The sequence below is a fragment of the Dermacentor andersoni genome, chromosome 11, assembly GCF_023375885.2.
Source record: "Dermacentor andersoni chromosome 11, qqDerAnde1_hic_scaffold, whole genome shotgun sequence".
In the NCBI taxonomy this organism is placed as follows: domain Eukaryota; kingdom Metazoa; phylum Arthropoda; class Arachnida; order Ixodida; family Ixodidae; genus Dermacentor; species Dermacentor andersoni.
This window is the reverse complement of record NC_092824.1, coordinates 73,941,069-73,955,987: the sequence shown is the minus strand read 5'-3', so window position 1 is coordinate 73,955,987 and position 14,919 is coordinate 73,941,069. Positions and strand designations below refer to the sequence as shown.

Here is a 14,919-nt window from a genome sequence, read left to right as displayed (position 1 = left end):
CCAAGCCATCGCCAAGTTCACACACAGCTGCAGGTTAGGACAAGTGCTTTCGAATCCGTCAGCGGTTCCGTCGTACTTCGACGCCAAACACAGGCAGAGCTTTGGCCCCTCTCTCTTGGATCCGTCCTGCCCATGCAGGAACGCCATCTCCGCTTTCTTTGGCGAGAATATACTCCCAGGCGCTACTTAGACGTCCTGCCCACCAAAGGATACCGTCTACACTGCCTTCGTGGTAAAACAGGATGCCGTGACTACCATAATGACCGCATTGTCCGTGCACACCCCTCCTGGTTCCTCGGGCAGCTGGATCGACAGCCTGGCAGTGATCAAAGCGCTGCGAATTTCAGCAGCCAGCTTTCCTGAATATACAGGCGTTTAGCGGCTTTCAAGACGACGCCATGCTTTCGTTCGCGATATCAAGGCCTCGGGCGACCTTCACCTTTGGCGATACAACAAAGCGTGGCTGGTCACAGCAAAACCACTTTGCCGCCGAAGCATGCGACAACTACGAAGAGGTCAAGCAACGCTCCTGACATGAATGCATTGCATCTGATAACTTCTGCACGACAGCTGCCTTATGCCTGTTGTGATTTGGACCAGCGCAATTCAGCGCATGGAGATCCTGAGAGCTGCTGCTTCGATGCTGCGGCAGGTGTATGGTGCAGCCCTCGAACCGAGACGTACGAGTGAAAATTCAAATCTGGCGCGGGCCTCGAAGCGCAACCCGCATCCGAACATTTTTGGGAACTTCCGTCAGATGGCACCACCTCCTGGGTGACTTCTGTTTACAAAAAGTACAAATATACAGGTTGCTTCTAAAGTGACAGTATCACCCGCGCGGTCATAAACTGCATAACTGCATGCACATCATTTACACAAAAAAGTTTGCCAGCATTGCAACCATTTCAACGTTATAACGTTCTACAGGGAGCTTTTTGGAAAAAAAAAACAAGGCCAAGCGAACGATCAGGAATTGTAAGACGAGCCGGAACGCGAAACCAGCGTCAAGCTGCCATGGCAATGCCAAATCTCGGAGCCTATAACAGCGTGAAAACACTGTTTTCTGAAAGGCGTCCTGAACCGCATTTTATCGAAGTGGAGAAAAGCTTTTGAAGTGAAAATAGGTTTTTTCAGAAATACTTTGCCGCAAAAAATAATTCAATGCGTTAAACAGAAACACAGTTATTGGCAATCAAATCACGGCCTCCGCTGTGCTCCAGACCCTTGTTCAATTACTTGCACTGCGAAGGGTAAGGCGCAGCGGGAAGGCTGGAAATAACTAAATGTGATAAATGTCAAACGAATTAAGATGAGGCTCGACGCGAAAGAAATCCAGAGAAACCGCTCTATTATCACCTTCGGTTCAAGTGTGCTGCCCGAGACAGTCGAGGCAGGCTATGTAAAGATCCGGATCAGTCTGTCGGTTCCGAACTCTCTGCGATGCTTTAAGAGGGAGCTTTAGCTCGGAATAAACTCCGACGCGGCCTTTTCAAGTAGATGTAAAACGCTGAAATGGTCTTCTGAGATAACCTCTGAACCGATTTTAATGAAGTTTTTGCATTTAAGAGACAAAATTAAATCCTAGTGACTGCTGGAAGTTCAATTTCGATTTACGAGTTGCATTTTGTTAAAAGAATTTACAAAAATCCTAAAGTTCGGAAAAAAAATTGAAGCACGAAGTTTACGAATTAGTACCTTTAGATCAAGAACAGATACCGCGGTTCTGTAAACGGCATCCATTAGATCCTTCAAAGTGGATAAATTAATTATGTCATTTTTTTGTTACGTGAATTTGTTACTTTGTGTACAAAGGTCCTGCAAAAAGTGGATTTCCATATTACTGAATTTTTCGGATTCATGTGTAACATATCAATTTTGTCCACTTTAGATATACAATTAGACGAAATTCACAGAATTGTGATATCGTTTTTCGTTGCGGAGCTACAGTTCTAAACTTGATAGTTTCGTTTTCTGAAAATTTGCGATTTTCGCCAACTTTTTATTAAAAGAAATTTGGGAGCTAAATCAAAAATTAAAAACAAACAGACACTAGATTTTAAGGTTTTCTGTTAAAACAACAAACCTAGTCAAATGTGGTGCAGTGGTTGTCCAGTAAAAGAAATTCTTCTTTTACAAGTATTTAGATAGGAGCACCCGAGCTAACGCTTCCTCTTAAATGCCACCGATTCGGTCACAGTTCACAGAACTGCGGGGGCTGCCAAACTTGTGCGAAATGCAGTGCTCACGAACACTCCTCTGAAAATTGTGAAAACTCTCTACGCTGTGCTAACTGGGATGGGGAGCAAGCAGCTTGCTGGCGGTCTTGCCCACCACGGAAAAAAAACATTAAGTTAAGGAGTACATTTCATTCAGGCATGCACGCAGACGATTATTGTACCTGCCAAAGAACAGCTTTGCCGATATGGTGCGTCAGGGACAGATACACGACGGCTTTCGGCGGCTGTCCGACCCACACGCAGTGTCAGCGACACTATCCACCTCCTTGACGGCTGCAGGTAGCGCTTTTCCGCTGCCCTAGCAAAACAGGCCATCGACCTCCGAGCTGGTGGCCTCAAAGGTCTCGTCCGACGTATCGATGCCTTCAGGTCAAACACAGCGCTCCACAAGAGGCGACGCACGCAGAAACCAGCCAGATGGCGCCACCAGCGCCTAACGAGTGGCGAGAATCTCTCGGCCGCTCTAAAAAAGAGAAACCCCGAATCTCAGGCCTCAGAAAGCTAACTTTCTATTTAAAACACATGGCACAAAACTCTTTGGATGGGCACTCAGATATTGCATTAGAACGTTAGAAGCCTCCTTAAAAATCTTGATGACGTTAAAGAGCTCCCTCGCAAACTTAGTCCCAGATTGCTCTGTGTTGTAGAAACACACCTCAAACATACGCGAATAAATTTTCTTCCACAGTATGCTATTTTTCGTAAAGGCCGCAATGACATTGTCATGTCATCCGGTGGTGCGACTATATCATAGTTGACAACGGTACTGTCTGCCGGGAATTAAAATTTTGTATGCCCCTAGTGGCAGTTGCTGTCCGTAGGTGTTGATTGACAATCTAGTCACTGTCAGCTCTGTGTATACATCCGTCCTAATTACCAACCTAATCAAACAGAATTTCAAGACTACATAGATGAACGTCCTGCGCCATACATATAGTTTTCGGAGATGTAAACGCATATGACCCTTTGTGGGGAAACTCTCGTTGCGATGCGAGAGATCGCCTAATTGAAACCTTTCTCAACAGCACGTATACTTAATAAAGAAGGGTTGACGTACTAGAGCGTGGCACACAACACATACTCCAATCCATAGATTTAAACATAGTGTCGAGTACACTAACGCCGCACCTGGAGAGGTCCGTTCTCAAGAACCCCTTCGGGAGTGACCACTTCCCAGTTATATTAAGCATAACCTGACAAGATGTGTGCTCGCCACAAGTTCCCCGATGGAAGGTTGACTCAGCTCCCTGGGAACTGTTGCTAGAACTAACACATTTAAGCCAGGATGATATTGCCTCTTTTAATAAAGACGATGCTGTGGCGTATGTAACGTGGTTTATTATTGAGGCTACCACGAATGCATCCGTCAAAATAACGGACTGGCGAATTAACGTCGTGTCTCGTGGAGAAATAAAGAATGGGAAAAAGCACGGAAGAACAGAAACAAAGCTTGGCGACGCCTTGGCGACTCTCCAACCACCGAAAACTAGATTAGTCTAAAAGGAATAAAGTGCCAGGGGAGAAGAACACATCATGATAATGAAGCAGCGCACTTACATCTGAAAGGTACAGGTACACGTACAAAGAGAATGGGCATACACAGTGTCGAGCCTGCGCAATAAGGAGAATGGCGCAAAAAAAGGAACGAGTCCCTGTGCAATCAACCAACCACAAGCCCTACGTCACTTGTACAGAGAGAGTGGTTTATAAGATCTCTCTGTCCTGTAACAAGGTATACATTGGGCAGTCGGGCAGGTGCTTGAATACGAGGCTAACTGAGCACTCTGATCACTACACGGCTAGATATTCAGGTCATTTAGCCTTTCATTGGAGTGATTGTAGCTGCAAACCGTCCTGAAAGATACAGAAGTTGTGCGCAGGGAACACGAAAAACAAACAAAGGAAATTCTTGAAGCACTAAAAATTGAGGAGATATAGGTGTATCAGTTACCCCTCGGTATCATCCTCTGAAAAAGAGGTCCGCTATCATGAACTTTGATTATTCCTAGAGTGGCAATCCAAAAATGTCGTCTTTGTTTTTTTGTATTTTTCTGTGTGTTTAACTCTGGGTCTTGTTCACGCCTCACTGCCATCGGCGCACTTGCGCTTGTCACCGGCGCCTGTGTATGCCCTTTCTATGCGTACGTGTACGTGTCAGGTGTAAGTGCGCTGCTTCAATATCATTGCTATATGAGTAGGCCTAGTATACGCCTATTATCATGTCTAGTATATGAGTAGGCGGCATCGCAGACAGACACGAAATAGAGCTTGTTCTTAAACAACAGGTCTCCCCAGTTCTGTAGGAAACCCTTCAAACAGAGCCTTGATTTATCCGCAGGCCCGTTGCCAGTGCGGTGCAGAAATAAAAAAAAAACGCTCAAGAAAAAACGTATTCGCCGGAGACTTCGCGGGAGCTGTTATCTCGGCCAGACATCTCTCCGGATTGACGACCAACTGTCTGGCAAGGTGTCTAGCAAAATCGTCGATTCATTGCTAGTAGAGCAAGTAGTTACCCGCCGCGGTTGCTCACTGGCTATGGTGTTGGGCTGCTGAGCACGAGGTCGCGGGATCGAATCCCGGCCACGGAGGCCGCATTTCGATAAGGCGAAATGCGAAAACACCCGTGTACTTAGATTTAGGTGCACGGTAAAGAACCCCAGGTGGTCGAAATTTCCGGAGTCCTCCACTACGGCGTGCCTCATAATCAGAAAGTGGTTTTGGCACGTAAAACCCCATATATTATTATTATTAAGTAGTTGGCCGTCTTCGAGGTAACGCTGATACGTAAGTGCACTCGTTTTTATGTACCGAAGGGGAGCGACAGTCTGAGGGTGTGCTTTTTTTTTCTTTAGTTGTGCGTAATGGCATACTTCATGGAGCGACTTTCGATATCTTTGAGGTCAATACCCCGTGTGGTGGCGAAAAAAACAAACAACAATATGTCCCCAATTCCTAGGTATGTGCACACCGCACCGTCAATCTGGAGCATAATAAAGAATCGCTGGTATTCTAATTTAAAATGGTGCCCCGACAAAAAGCCCCTGTCATAGCCAACGAGTTGTTGTTATTAAAGAATCATAACTTAATTTGCTCAACGCCTCCATATATATTTATTTCGCGAAGTATTTCAATATGTATTTAAGCTACTCATGTAAAATGAAAACTGCCTGGGTTAGGCAAAGACTCTAATTAGGAAATATATGGCGCACCTATTTTAACCCTATTATAGCCGAGTCGTTCTAGAATACAGCATATATGAGTGCGCTTAGTAAATTTAAAATCATAAAGCATTAGCTTACGCCTACCTCAGCACTAGCAATCACGGTAGCTCGGATACAGTTCCTAAAGAAAATTACATCTTACACTTGTACTCTTGAATACACCATGCCAAACGAAAATTTTGAAATGTGCTTTAATATGATGCAAACGTTTACATGACCTGTAATATAACCATAAAATAAATATTTTTGAATTATCAGCTTATTTAGCGTGATACAATTGCACTATGAAAGCTTGTCGCGCACTTATCAAGGCGTATGTTCACATGGATGGAAACGTTTCCGCGTCTAATTTTGTGTACAATTTTAGAGAGTTCGACGAAAACTTGTTCGGTTGATGGAGCCGATTGAAAGAAGTGGAAGGGTGCTTCCCCTAGGCTTCAGTTTTGCAGCCAAATGCACTGCTTGCGTCTTGCGGTTTCAGTGGTTGGCTCTTTCAGAATCCACTGTAATCCATCTGTATCGATAACAAAATTAAACAAGCTCAAGCAGACGCCGTTAATATCGATTACGTCACTGTGATCTGGTGCGGGAACTTCAAGGCAGCGTCGCCAACCGCCTTTCGTTGTTGCGTGATCTCTAGCTTACCTCAGAGTAATAGTGGATTGTTCTTGGTATTGTAAAGCGTCTTTGACTAAAGCACCTTAAATAATGTTTGTCTTTATTGTTTCTTCAAAGGAGTATTGGTATAAAATGACTGTTCCACTTTTCTTCTAAATTTTCTTTTGCTTTTTTTCTTTGTATCTTTTTTTTTTTTTGCTTTGTTAGCTACCAGCTCCATGATCGCGGTATGATACCTCGATTGCTAGAACGATCCTCTAATTACAGAAATTAAAAACGCACAAAATATACCGTGGCGTCGTGGCCTATACGTTCCTTGCGAGTGATACAGACGTCATGAGATACAGATGTCACGAAAATCTGTGTCCCGTCGTATCGCTGACGCACCGGTTGGCATATGGTCGAAGCCGCATTGAAAGCTTTAGATGGCAGCATATAAGGGGAGAGAAGGTGACAAGGCTGCTGCGCGATCTGCGAGACGCGACTTCAGAAAACCAGGCTTATTATCCCCTCTGGAATAAAAGCGCCGAGTACGGGTCACGTGGTATCAAAATGCTTCAGTGCATTTTGGTACCACGTGACCCGTACCTGCGATTTGCATGACGTGCAGAGAAGTCCTTGTAAACAGTCCATACTCCAGGAACCCACACTCCAGCTATCGCGATTTTTGAAGAGGTCAGATAGAAAGATATTATGATAAATGATATAATAAGAATAAGTAAATTAAAGAATTCTGGTACCTTACTGTAGCTGCGGAGTCGACGATATATAATTTATCAATATAAGGAAGACACGAAAAGTGGGACAGTATTCAGCTATAGTTTCTCGCAATCGTTGTTCACATTATCTTTCAGAAATTCAAGTAATATACATCATGTCATGCTTGACTTCCCATCTATTACGTGTTCAATTTTGTAAAAATGAACGAACGTGCCCAGTTCTAAGAGAACAGGTAAAGTATTTCGCAAAAGTGAGAAGATGTATCTAACACAATTTTAGAATAATTCCGGCATCATTATATTATTTGAAGGAGAAGCACAGCCATCCAATAAATGCAAGGCGTAAACAATAACATGTGTAAAATCACATCAAGTTCTTAGTGTCACCTAAATATAGTCCGCATTGCAGACTCTGAGCAGAGCACGGTAGAGATCGTGTGACATTTCTTTTAGCATGAATGAGGTGAGATCTCAGACTAATACAACTCTTTCTTGGCCTTCCACAACCATACATGCCCTACCCTAGCTTTTTCCTGAACCCTTGCGCAAACTTCCTCACACACAAACAGGAATTACGCCTAGAAACTATACAAAGAACCTACAATTACATAAATTGGAAATATCGCCTACTGATAACCTAGCACAGCGAAACAAAGTCCGCGATCCCTCTTACTTTACTGAGTTGTCCCCGTATGCAACTTTGCCAGGATTATTTCCACGAAGCCCCAATCGAGCTGCAGGAGCAACAGCAGTGAGTGAAGGTGAAGTACATCTAAAGCGCAACACGCACATCAGACAGCACAACCAATACGCTGCTATGCCTGAGCACAACCAGTATGAGCCACGACGACGACGCGTCCGCGGCGCTCTGTGTAGGCAGAGTGCGCCGACTGTGTCCACAATGTGCAGTTCAGCCGATCATTCGTACAGTTGGGTGAGCCGATGCAATCGCTGCGAAGAGCCGCATGGCTTTTTCCGATCAGCACTAGAGCGTAATCTGAGAGTGGACCCAAGCAGTTCACCGCCCGCTGAGCTGTATGCATGGAAAAAAATATTGCCGGTTCTCATGGAATTGGAAAAAACGCACATCTTGGGCTGAAACAGGAGTCGAGCCGGCTCCGAATGGATCCTCCAAGAACGTTCCGGTCGGGCTTGACTTCAAAGATGGCGGAGAAAGATATCAATTCACTTCGGTTCCGGTTCAACTGAATAGGTTGCTTCAACCCGGTTTTACGGTTCGTTTGCGGTTGGGTTCGACATCCTGCTGCTATATGATAAATTTTCGACTTAGAACTGACGGATGCAGGTGTACGAGAGGCAAAAAGCGTGCTCGTGGCTGTTTATTTCCAAATGTTTATTTTTATTTATTTATTTTTTTTTATTTTTTTGAGCGCATGCTCCGACTACTTTCAAGCGGGCATGTATAAATGGAATATCGGGCGGCGAGAGCTCGCAATGGGCCGGATACGTGTTATACTTTGAAATACGCGCGCTGTATGCACAGGTCCGTCCACTGTTAGAGGGAACACGCGAGCGCGTGCCCCATGCTCCGCGCAGCGGCATTTAAGGTCAGCGGCGAAAACCGGGCTCATGCGCGAAGCGGTGCAGGGCCGGCGCCTGCCACGCGTCGTGTGCTATCAAACGGCCCCTTCGCTTTGCTCGTGCCTGGCCACACTGCAGCGCAATCGCACGTCATGAGCCCCCGCTTCAAAGAGAAATATTTAATTTTGTGCGCTGCCACCTGTGAGACTCAGAAGGCACATAAGCATACTTATTTCTACTGCACTCACTTCTACAGCAGTGGCGTGGAATGCGAACAAGCAGCGGCATAACTACGTTTTGGAGAACAGTATTTTGGACACGTAAAATAACGTCGCTGTCCTGCGTCCCGCGCGACCATTCCGCGGACGGAAACGCATTCACAACACCGTCGGCAACTGCAGATTTTCATGTGTGTATTTGCTTACGTACGTCAGTGCCACTCCCTAACTATTATTCTGGAAGAACGATACATTCGAATGATTATATACATGTTAACGTTTCCGGGTTTGCCAGCGGTAGCTTTACACGGCGTTTCCTATCTTCCAGCAACTCGACAGCCTAAGCAGGTCGCAGCCAGACATCACTGAAGCATCCCATGCGCAACAGTGCCGAAAACAAACTGCGGTGTCACTTGTGCTCGTTTCGTTGAGTCAGTCGCCACGATCCATGTCATAAGCGAGTGTATTTCGATCGGTCGTGGCGATAACGTCTGAACGCGAAGCTTCCGCCAGAAAAAAAAGTGCTTCATGTCACCTTCAATGTTCTGAAAGCTCGATCATTTCTGTGCTCTTCGCATCCAAATCGCCGGCAAGTCAAGGGCAACTTCCCTCCTTTCCATCGCGTTTATCGCAACAGCGGCGTTTCGCGCAAGCGCTCGGTTTTCTCCGTTTCACGCGGCGCTGCGCGGAGCATGAGCCATGCACCCGCATGTTTTCTCTAACAGTGGGCCGACATGTTCATTTATTATTTTGTGAGCTGATTTCAAAGGTTTGATCGAGTCGCCTGCTGCTGCAGGCACTTGCTTTCGTTTGTGTACTTCACCGTTGTTACAGGGCGTGGAAGAAGACGTAGCATCCGCCCGCAGATACCTGCCACAGTCGCTCGTGTACTTCTATTTAGCTGCACGTTAGATAATTCCAAGTGCTCAAAATTATTCCGGAGTCCGATACGACAGCGTACCTCATAATCATATCGTGATTTTGGCTCTCTAGGATTCCGTTTTCTTGCTTATTCTTCTTCCCTGCAATCGCCATAGTAACGATTTCTCGCGTTAAGTAACCAACTAGGATGAGCTTACCTTGCCACTTGTTTCAAACAAAAATTTTTAACACGTTTTCCCGCGAAGCAAATGTCGTGCGTGTGATGCACACGTCAGCTAACAAGCGAAAGCGTACAAAATTATTACACAAGTGTGCCGAAACAAAAACTGGATGCTTGACTTGGGCTGCTGAGCACGAGGTCGCGGGATCGAATCCCGGCCACGGCGGCCGCATTTCGATGGGGGCGAAATGCGAAAACACCCGTGTGCTTAGATTTAGGTGCACGTTAAAGAACCCCAGGTGGTCACAATTTCCGGAGTCCTCCACTACGGCGTGCCTCATAATCAGAAAGTGGTTTTGGCACGTAAAACCCCAAATATTATTATTATTGGATGCTTGACTACTCGTATAGCTTAACCTAACCTAACTTGCAGATTTCAGTACGCCAGTCTGAAAGGGAATATTCAAGTTGAAGCGTCACGGAAATGCGCACATACTCACTAAAAATGTTTCGGCTAACGCGTAGCAAGCTTTGACGATGGTTTCATAGCGTATTAAAGAAAGTGCGTGTGTTCGAGCTGCTGCGTTAATTTACGTGCCATTACCTGCTGCGCGCCGCAGCCTCAAGGCAGGGTACTGCGAGAAATTGTTCACGAAGGGGCGACATGACATATTCTACAATAATTTGTTCGTTTGTTATAATATTTTTTTATGGTCGAGACAGGCATTGCCATAATTATAAAGAGTACTGACTAAAATTCAAATTACGCTGAACCCAAAAGTACTATAGTCGCTTTTACGCAGGCCTGGATACGAGATTTTTATTTTGTGTATATGGTAAATATACATGATTTATTAAAACGTTATACGTCATTAGAAAGGCTTGGGGTAAGGGGGAAACTCCAGTTACATCAGAGTAAGACATGTAATACTCAACAAAGCCAAAAAATAATTCTTAGAATTGTCAACTAATGCTTCAGCATTTTTTGGCTTGGGCTTACTCATTTAGCTATATTTATGCATGTCTACCCATCGCCAGCAATCATCTACTGTCACACTATTATACCGATTGCATATGCTAACTTGACCAGTTATGCATTTATTTTGCAGATATATCGTATCAACTGAGCCCAAACCCCGTCACAACCGGTTTTTACAGCGAAGCTGTTAGCCTCTAGTTAGTCGAGCTTTTTCTCGACTTTGTCCTCGCGGTAAAAACGTACCTTCAGGGGTTAAAAAAAAGGCCTTTAGCGATTGAAGAGAAAAATGCATACATTCTTTGGTACCACGCATATCACATACAGCACAGCATTCGTTTGGAAAAAGAACAAGCACAAAACAAGCATGCAAATCACATAATTGATCATAAGGTGCCCCCCCCCCCTTCCTCTTCCGGTAAACATCACTGTTGCGCAACCTGCCGTCCCCACGGCAGCTAGCGACGTGAGGAATGACGGTAGTAGCCTGTCACACATAAAAGGACTAGCCTAGCAACTGATTTAAGCGTTGTTACAACACCACTATGTCGATTTTCTTTTTTCTTGCCCCCCTAAAGCTCTTTTTTTTTCTTTCATTTTATTTCGCTTTATTGTTAGCGCCTTAACGCGGTAACCGCGATGTCATTAGTTTTCTTTTTTACTCTAACGCTACCAATAATATTTTATTACACTATGATAACGATTGCATGCGTTAACTTGACTAAGTATGCATTGATTTTGCACATATAAGGCGTCACAGGACGCACAGAATTTGCATGAGTGCTCGCCAAAGAATGCTTATGCACGACTGTAGGACTGTATGAAGCTAAGGAAATGGAGAGAAACCCCTTCATGCCCTTCTGACTTGAACTGGGTGTGACGTAAACTGAGGCCACAACTTTCACTCCCATGAATGTAATGTGGGTCATACAGACATGTACCGGCTAGACTGCGGAATCCTGGCTCATATTCCACAACAGAATCAAATTGCCTGAAACCCTTCCTTTCGGCATGGTGAACTAATCAAAAGAAAGGTTAGCGGCCGTATTTTAACTTTTTAATATGCTTTCAACGCATCCTCGCGTTGGCATCAGCGATATACGCTGCTACACTTTAAAGTGTTAAACCGTGTATAAGTAAGCAGTTTAACCTTTCCAGAGGTCACCTGTTCCTGCGTCAAACGTTCGTTTATGACGTCCGTGAAGCTGTGTGAAGTAAAAGAGTTCGAAAGCTGTCATTCACCTTCTGAAATTCTGTCTTCCACACGTTATCTTTAATGTAGGCGTTACAATGAGACTGCTCTATTTCGTTCAGCTTATCCCAAATATGTGCACTCTCATACGGTTGTTTTATTTTCGATCATGAATTAGAAGTTCATAGTAAATTACTCGAGATGGTTGGACTTTGTTATGTTTGAGAAAATTCTCAGTAATTCTTGATCATGCCTTACTACTGGAGAACAGTGCTTCTATTGTCACAAGAAGTTCAGTAATCGAGTTCGGCCTTCGGAATATAATTTATAACTTCTGGAATTATATCGAATTTACCTTTAAGCATGCTAGCGTCGACATCTGACGCACATAAGGTGGCCTCTCGCTATGGCTTCGCTTCTCGTCTTAAAGGCTTATTTCGCACAGTAGAGTCATTGAACTCCATCCGTGCGTTATATGCCACTGAGCGAGTAAACTTTTAAACGACGCTTGCCTTTTCCATTCTCCTAATCTCGCTCGATGTACTTTATCGCTATTACCCCTGTAGTGAGCTGTTCGGAAGGTGTCGTAGCACCTGCTTACACGCATCCCCTTTGCGTGCAAGCGTACTTACAATTATCCTCTTTTGCTTTCCTTTTCAAGCTTATTCGCGTTGTCTTCTCCCAAATATATAGGCTTTCCAGTTTTTATATTGTGGCTATAGAGTGTACTTTTATGAGCCGGTACACAAGAAGACCACCTTGCGTCAATATATTATTATTTCACTATAGGGTTATAAGGTTGTGTTGGGAGAGATGAGGGAAGAATTAATCATTTTAACGCAGTCGTGTGCTAAATGTGGGTTCAGAAAAAGCATTTATGCCTCCAAACTAAGATCTCGCCTATTTCACATACGTGTCATGTTATGCCTTTGATTTGGAAAAGCAGGCAATCTGAAAAATGGGAACAAGTGACAAAAATATATTGTTGGAAAGTTTTGATTGATTGATTGATTGATTGATTGATTGATTGATTGATTGATTGATTGATTGATTGATTGATTGATTGATTGATTGATTGATTGATTGATTGATTGATTGATTGATTCCTTTTAGTTGCGGTAATCAACTGCTGAAGAAGTGAAGGTGGGGCTCAAAGTTTGCAGTAATATTAAGCCAACACATTTGCCGTGCAGTTCCCTTGTTAATGGTTATTTTGACAGAATATTTTTGATGTTCTGAGGCTGTTCTACCTCTTTGAATGCTTAACGAGCTTAAGCTGACACTTTTTTTCTTTCTGCAGCTGTAGCGTCTCATTATAATTAAACAGCGGCGCGCGTTATCTGCCCCTTTGCCCACGGAGAATACCACAGTATGCCGTTGTAGTTTTGTACTTTTTCTATATTTCTGAGAAAGCTATGACGCACAGAGGAACTTGACCCATTTCTGGACCATAAAGAAATTTATGCATGACGTCAAGCTACTCCGTAAAACCAGCATGAATAAGTGCCTGGGGATGAGTTGAATAAACGATGACGTCAATAGAACCCTGCTACAAAGAACATCCTGAAGGTTGCAGAACGGCTCTTCTTAATAATTTCAGTTCGTATTGAGAATATTGTCAAAGGGCATTGTTAACGTAAATTGGCCCTCATGATTCAGCATGCGTTCCAACTTGATTACCGCATGAACATTGCTCACAGAGTGGGCGCTGATATAAAGTGAGAATATACGGGTACCCATAAGTAATGACACTGATAAACGTAATATTTGGAGTTCTTTAGCTGGTCACATGTGTACAGGTGACTAGCGCACGTGTTTACTGATGGCGCTTCAGCCTCTGCGCGCCACGTATCGCGACATACAAAAATTCCTGGGGTCGCACCATTCATATGGGGACGGATTACCAGCGAAGCTGTTTAGGCTGCCTACATGGGCTGCATACATGGGCTGCATAGATTATGAAATCATACATTTTTTTTAATTACGGCACCACACTACATCGACACAAGCGCCGCCTCGGTCAACACGCCTCCCACGCACATGCCGCAACCGCTTCTGCAGCCGCGCCGGCACCTCTGAAGCGCGTGACGTCATAACCAGAGATGCCCAGGCAACATGCCCAGGCGCCGTGGTCACACTTTTTTCCCCTCTCATTATTAGTCAAACAGGATTCAAAACAAAGAAAGCGCATGAAGGCAATCTTGCTGTAACTAAGTGCACTTTTTGATACACATATATGTAGTGTTTCTCTTATAATGGCGAATTTATCTGCTTGGACCCAACATATTGAACTTATTTTGGAAGTTGGGGCATTGCATTACGTGAAGCTTGCTTCACCTCCGCCGTGAGTCGACCCGGTATTTCACAATCACCGGGATCGGCGCACACATTCTTGTCGCCCATACGGACGTAACCGCGCCAAGGTGCCCCCCTGGGAACGCACACAGCTGGTGAATACAGATGGTAGAGTTAAGCAATTTCACTGTAAAAAGCAGCATTCTGTGACAAGAACGTCGACATATCACGGAAAGGCTATCGTCGTTCTTTTTTTGCTTGTTTTAGGATAGCTGTGCCTGCGCCGGCAGTAGCCGTTCTTACAATGTTTTCAGTAATATGCCGTATATGTTTTTCCCATACAACGGCCGAAAACAACAATTCATTTAAAGCGAGGCTTCCTTCGTGCTATCGAATTCCCTCTCTGAATTTTACTGATACAGGTTGTTTCAGTCAAGCTTCCCTTTGCATTTTCAGCAATGAAAAATGAACGATAGATCACTTTCTTTTGTGGTGCTGCCGCTTTACTCTACTGGGGAAAGGCATCTCCGATATCCCCTTTTGCAAGATCCGCGTGGATCTGAAAATTATTTATTCCATTTTGAGCTGCGACTTTCGGGATGTCAGGGGGATGTTTGCAGCAGCATTCAGGAAATTATTTACTGCAAGCAATTGTCCAGGTAAATCTGCTTCTTTTATCGATACTATTTTAGCATATTATAATTCAAGCTACATCATTCAATTTCCTGGATCTGTCTTACTGAATTTACTACTTCTAGAAAATTTACAAATAAAATTTAATTTTCATAGTCACCTCAGATTCGGTCAATCACCCATACTGCGTATTAGTCACACGTGCAGAGGAGCACAAAAACAACAA

The 14,919-nt window shown here is 44.2% G+C and overlaps 1 pseudogene; it reads left to right on the top strand.

The window, feature by feature from the left end:
* Window positions 1–13,949: 13,949 nt before the first annotated feature.
* On the top strand, window positions 13,950–14,156 carry LOC140214297 (U2 spliceosomal RNA; annotated as a pseudogene).
* The last annotated feature ends 763 nt before the right edge of the window (window positions 14,157–14,919 follow it).